This window comes from Mobula hypostoma, chromosome 3 (genome assembly GCF_963921235.1).
Source record: "Mobula hypostoma chromosome 3, sMobHyp1.1, whole genome shotgun sequence".
NCBI lineage: Eukaryota > Metazoa > Chordata > Chondrichthyes > Myliobatiformes > Myliobatidae > Mobula > Mobula hypostoma.
Window position 1 is genome coordinate 115,576,072 of NC_086099.1, and position 7,292 is coordinate 115,583,363.

Sequence of the window (7,292 nt, forward strand, 5' to 3'; positions counted from 1 at the left end):
TGGTCAGTACATGGTCATCCCCACACCAACCCCAAAGGTCAGGACATGGTCATCCCCCATCCCAACCACAATAATCAGGACATAGTCATCCCCCATCCCAACCACAATGGTCAGGACATGATCATCCCCATCACAACTCCAATGTTCAGCACATGGCCATCCCCATCCCAACCCCAATGGTCGGGACATGGTCATCCCCATCACACCTCCAATGGTCAGGACATGGTCATCCCCATCACAACTCCAATGATAAGGACATGGTCATCCCCATCCCAACCCCAATTTTCGGGACATGGTCATACCCATCATAATTCAATGGTCAGGATATGGTCATCCCCGCCCCAATCACAATAGACAGGACATGGTCATCCCCCGCACAACCCCAGTGGTCAGGACATGGTCATCCCCCATCCCAACCACAATGGTCAAGACATGGTCATCATCCATCCGAAGCACAATGGTCAGGACATGATCATCCCCATCGCAACTCCAATGGTCAGGACATGGTCATCCCCATCCCAACCCCAATGGTCGGGACATGGTCATCCCCATCACAACTCCAATAGTCAGGACATGGTCATCCACCATCCCAACCCCAATGATCAGGGCATACTCATCCCGCCCCAACCCTAATAGTCAGGACATGGTCATCCCCAGCCCAACCACAATTGTGAGTACATGGTCATCCCCGTCACAACTCCAGTGGTCAGGACATGGTCAACCCCTAACCCAACCCCAATGGTCAGGACATGGTCAACCCCAGCCCCAACCCCAATGGTCAGGACATGGTCAACCCCAGCCCCAACCCCAATGCTCAGGACATGGTCAACCCCAGCCCCAACCCCAATGCTCAGGACATGGTCATCCCCGTCCCAACCCCAATGGTCAGGACTTGGTCATCCCCCGCCCCAACCCCATTGGTCAGAACATGGTCATCCCCTTCACAATCCCAGTGGTCAGTTATGGTCAACACCCACCCCAACCCCAATGGTCAGTACATGGTCATCCCCACCGCAACACCAATGGTCAGGCCATGGTCATCCCCATCAGAACCCCAATGGTCAGGACATGGTCATCCCCATCACAACCCCAATAGTCAGTACATGGTCATCCCCCACCAGAACCCCAGTGGTCAGGATATGGTCATCTCTGCCCCAACACCAATGGTCAGGACATGGTCATTCCCTAGCCCAACACCAATGGTCAGGACATGGTCATCCCTGTCACAACCCCAATGGTAAGGCCATGGTCATCCCCGTCACAACCCCAATGGTCAGTAAAAGTCATCCCCTGCCCCAACCCCAGTGGTCAGGATATGGTCATCACCGCCCCAACCCCAATGGTCAGGACATGATCTTCTCTTCCCCAACCCCAATGGTCAGGTCATGGTCATTACCCACCCTAACTCCAATGGTCAGGACATGGTCATCCCTACTCCAACCACAATGGTCAGGACATGGTCATCCCCTGTCAGAACCCCAATGGTCAGGACATGGTCATCCCCATCACAACCCCAATGGTCGGGAGATTGTCAACCCAGCACCAACCCTAATGGTCAGGACATGATCATCTTCGCCCAAGCCCCAATGGTTGGGACATGGGCATACCCTGCCAGAACCCCAATGGTCAGGACATGGTCATCCCCATCACAACCCCAATGCTCAGGTCGTGGTCATCCCCCAGCCCAACTCCAATGGTCAGTACATAGTCATCCCTGCCCCAACTCCAATGGTCAGGATGTGGACATCCCCGCCCCATCCCCAATGGTCGGGACACGGTCATCCTCTACGTAGCCCCAATCGTCAGTACATGGTCATCCCCCGCCAGAAACTCAATGGTAAGGACATGGTCATCCGCGTCACAACTCCAGTGGTCAGTAATGGTCATCCACGCCAAAAACCCAATGGTCAGGACTTGGTCCGCCCTTGCACCAATCCCATAGGTCAGAACATGGTCATCCCCTTCATTACCCCAGTGGTCAGTAATCGTCATTCACCGCCACAACCCCAATGGTCAGGACATGGTCATCCACGTCACAACCCCAATTGTCAGGACATGGCCAACACCCACCCAACCTCAATGGTCAGTACATGGCCATCCCCACCCCAACCCCAATGGTCAGGACATGGTTGTCCCCATCACAACTCCAATGGTCAGACGTGGTCATCCCCATCGCAACCCCAATTGTCAGGACATGGTCATCCCCAGCCCACCCACAATTGTCAGTACATGGTCATCCCCATCCCAAACCCAACGGTCAGGACATGGTCATCCCCGCCCCAATCGCAATAGTCAAGTCATGGACATACCCACCACAAACCCAATGGTTGGGACATGGTCATCCATGTCACAACCCCAATGGTTAGGACATGGTCATCCATGTCACAACCCCAATGGTCAGGACATGGTCATCCCCATTTCAACTCCAATGGTCAGGCCATGGTCATCCCCACCCCAACCCCAAAGGACAGAACATGGTCATCCCCCATCCTAACCACAATGGTCAGGACATGGTCATCCACCATCTCAACCCCAATGATCAGGACATGCTCATCCCGCGGCAACCCTAATGGTCAGGACATGGTCATCCCCTTCCCAACCCCAATAGTCAGGAATTGGTCATCACCCGCCCCAAACCCATAGGTCAGGCCATGGTCATTCCCGTCACAACACCAATGGTCAGGACATTGTCATCCCCCACCTGAACCCAATGGTCAGGACATGGTCATCCCCCACCTGAACCCAATGGTCAGGACATGGTCATCACCACCCCAACCCCAATAGTCAGGCCATGGTCATCCCCGTCACAACCCCAATGGTCAGTACACGGTCATCCCCCACCAGAACCCCAATGGTCAGGATATGGTCATCCCCGCCCCAACACCAATGGTTGGGACAAAATCATCCCCTGGCAGAACATCATCCCCGTCACAACCCCAATGGTAAGGGCATGGTTATCCCCGTCACAACCCAAATGGTCAGGACATGGTCATCCCCCACCAGAACACCAGTGGTCAGGCCATGGTCATCATCCATCCGAACCACAATGTTCAGGACATGGTCATCACCACCCCAACCCCAATAGTCAGGCCATGGTCATCCCCGTCACAACCCCAATGGTCAGTACACGGTCATCCCCCACCAGAACCCCAATGGTCAGGATATGGTCATCCCCGCCCCAACACCAATGGTTGGGACAAAATCATCCCCTGGCAGAACATCATCCCCGTCACAACCCCAATGGTAAGGGCATGGTTATCCCCGTCACAACCCAAATGGTCAGGACGTGGTCATCCCCCACCAGAACACCAATGGTCAGGCCATGGTCATCATCCATCCGAACCACAATGTTCAGGACATGACATCCTCATCCCAACCCCAATGGTTGGGACATGGTCATCCCCATCACAACTCCAATAGTCATGACATGGTCATCCCCACCCCAACCCCAATGGTCAAGACATAGACATCCCCACCCCAACCCCAAAGGTCAGGACATGGTTATCCCCATCCCAGCCCCAATGGTCGGGACATGGTCATCCCCATCACAACACAATGGTCAGGACATGGTCATCCACCATACCAACCCCAATGATCAGGACATGCTCATCCCGCGCCAACCCTAATGGTGAGGACTTGGTCATCACCGGCCCCAACCCCATAGGTCAGAACAAGGTCATCCTCTTCACAACCCCAGTGGTCAGTAATAGTCATTCTGCACCCCAACCCCAATGGACAGGACATGGTCATCCACGTCACAACCCCAACGGTCAGGACATGGTGAACACCCGCCCCAACCCGAATAGTCAGGCCTTGGTCATCCCCGTCACAACACCAATGGTCAGGACATGGTCATCCCCCATCTGAGCCCAATGGTCAGGACATGGTCATCCCCACCCCAACCCCAATAGTCAGGCCATGGTCATCCCCGTGACAACCCAATGGTCAGTACACGGTCATCCTCCACCAGAACCCGAATGGTCAGGATATGGTCATCCCCAGCCCAAATACAATTGTCAGTACATGGTCATCCGCATCCCAAACCCAACGGTCAGGACATGGTCATCCCTTCGCCAGTAACCAATGGTCAGGACATGGTCATCCCCGCCTCAACCCCAAAGGTCAGGACATGGTCATCCCCATCGCAACCCCAATGGTCAGGTCATGGTCATCCCCGTCCCAACCTCAATGGTCAGGACTTGGTTATCACCCACCCCAACCCCATAGGTCAGAAAATGGTCATCCTCTTCACAACCCCAGTGGTCAGTAAAAGTCATTCCGCATCCCAACCCCAATGGACAAAACATGGTCATCCACGTCACAACCCCAATGGTCAGGACATGGTGAACACCCGCCCCAACCTGAATAGTCAGGCCTTGGTCATCCCCGTGACAACCCAATGGTCAGTACACGGTCATCCTCCACCAGAACCCGAATGGTCAGGATATGGTCATCCCGCCCCAACACCAATGGTCGGGACAAAGTCATCCCCTGGCAGAACATCACCCCGTCACAACCCAAATGGTCAGGTCGTGGTCATCCCCCATCCCAACACCAATGGTAAAGACAGGGTTATCCCCGTCACAACCCAAATGGTCAGGACGTGGTCATCCCCCACCAGAACCCCAATGGTCAGGACATGGTCATCCCCAGCCCAACACCAATGGTCAAGTCTTGGTCATCCTCTTCACAACCCCAATGGTTAGTACACGGTCATCCCAAACCAGAACCCCAATGGTGAGTACACGGTCAACCCCACCAGAACCCCAGTGGTCAAGATATGGTCATCCCCATCGCAACTCGAATGGTCAGGACATGCTCATCCCGCGCCAACCCTAATGGTCAGGACATGGTCATTACCCGCCTCAACCCCATAGGTCAGAACATGGTCATCCCCTTCACAACTCCAGTGGTCAGTAATAGTCATTCCGCACCCAACCCCAATGGTCAGGATATGGTCATCCCCGCCCCAACACCAATAGTCGAGACAAGGTCACCCCTGGCAGAACCCCAATGGTCAGGATATTTTCATCAGCTCCCCAACCCCAATGGTCGGGACATGGTCATCCCCACCCCAACCCCAATAGTCAGGCCATGGTCATCCCCGTCACAACCCCAATGGTCAGTACACAGTCATCCCACAACCAGAACCCCAATGGTGAGTACACGATCATCCCCCACCAGAACCCCAATGGTCCAGATATGGTTATTTCCGCCCCAACACCAATGGTCGGAACATGGTCATCCCTGCCCCAACCCCAGTGGTCGGGACACAGTCATCCCCACCATAACCCCAATGGTCAGTGCATGGTCATCCCCTGCCACAATCCGAATGGTTTGCACATGGTCATCCCCGCCCCAATCGCAATAGTCAGGACATGGATATCCCCATCACAAACCCAATGGTTGGGACATGGTCATCCCCGTCACAACAGCAATTGTCAGGACATGGTCAACAACCACCCCAACCCCAATGGTCAGTACATGGTCTCCCCACCACAACCCCAATGGTCAAGCCATGGTCATTCCCCAATTGAACCCCAGTGGTCAGTACACGGTCGTCCCCCACCAGAAACGCAATGTTGAGTAAACGGTCTTCCCCTGCCAGAACACAAATGGTCAGGACATGGTCATCGCCGCCCCAACCACAATGGTCAGGGCACGGTCATCCCGTGCCAGAAACCAATTGTCAGGATATGGTCATCCCCTGCCAGAACACCAATGGTCGGGACATGGTCGTCCCCCACCAGAACGCCAGTGTTGAGTACACGGTCATCCCCTGCCAGAACCCAAATGTTCAGGACATGGTCATCCCCACCCCAACCACAATGGTCAGGACTGGGGAATCCCCTGCCGGAACCCCAATGGTCAGGACATGTTCATTCCTGACCCAACCCCAATGGTCGGGACATGGTCATTCCCTGCCCCAACCCCAATTGTCAGGACACGGTCTCCCCAGCCCAACCACAATTCTCAGTACATGGTGATCCCCATCCCAAACCCCACTGTCAGGACATGGTCATACCCCGCCAGTACCCAATGGTCAGGACATGGTCAATCCTGTTGCAATCCCAATGGTTGGGAAATGGTCATCCTCGTCACAACCCCAATGGTCAGTAATGGACATCCACGCCCCAATCCAAATGGTTAGGACATGGACGATCACGTCACAACCACAATGGTCAGAACATGGTCAACACCCACCCCAACCCAATGGTAAGTACATGATCATCCCCACCCCAACCCCAATGGTCAAGCCATGGTCATCCCCGCCACAACCCCAATGGTGAAGACATGGTCATCCCCTGCCAGAACACCAATGGTTGGGGCATGGTCGTCCCCCACCAGAACCCCAGTGTTGAGTACACGGTCATTCCCTGCCAGAACCCAAATGTTCAGGACATGGTCATCCCAACCCCAACCACAATGGTCAGGACTGGGGAATCCCCTGCCGGAACCCCAATGGTCAGGACACGTTCATTCCTGACCCAACCCCAATGGTCGGGAAATGGTCATCCCCGCCCCAACCCGAATGGTAGGGACAAGGTCATCCACGCCCCAACCCCAATGGTCGGGCCTTGGTCATCCCCTGCCCCAACCCCAATTGTCAGGACACGGTCTCCCCAGCCCAACCACAATTCTCAGTACATGGTGATCCCCATCCCAAACCCCACGGTCAGGACATGGTCATCCCCCGCCAGTACCCAATGTTCAGGACATGGTCAATCCCGTTACAATCCCAATGGTTGGGAAATGGTCATCCTCATCACAACCCCAATGGTCAGTAATGGTCATCGACGCCCCAACCCCAATGATTAGGACATGGTCATCCCTGTCACAGCAGCAACTGTCAGGACATGGTCATCGCCGCCCCAACCACAATGTTCAGGACACGGTCATGCCGTGTAAGAAACCCATTGTCAGGATATGGTCATCCCCTGCCAGAACACCAATAGTCGGGACATGGTCGTCCCCCATCAGAACGCCAGTGTTGAGTACACGGTCATCCCCTGCCAGAACCCAAATGTTCAGGACATGGTCATCCCCACCCCAACCACAATGGTCAGGACTGGGGAATCCCCTGCCGGTACCCCAATGGTCAGGACACGTTCATTCCTGACCCAACCCCAATGGTCGGGAAATGGTCATCCCCGCCCCAACCCCAATGGTAGGGACAAGGTCATCCACGCCCCAACCCCAATTGTCAGGACACGGTCTCCCCAGCCCAACCACAATTCTCAGTACATGGTGATCCCCATCCCAAACCCCACGGTCAGGACATGGTCATCCCC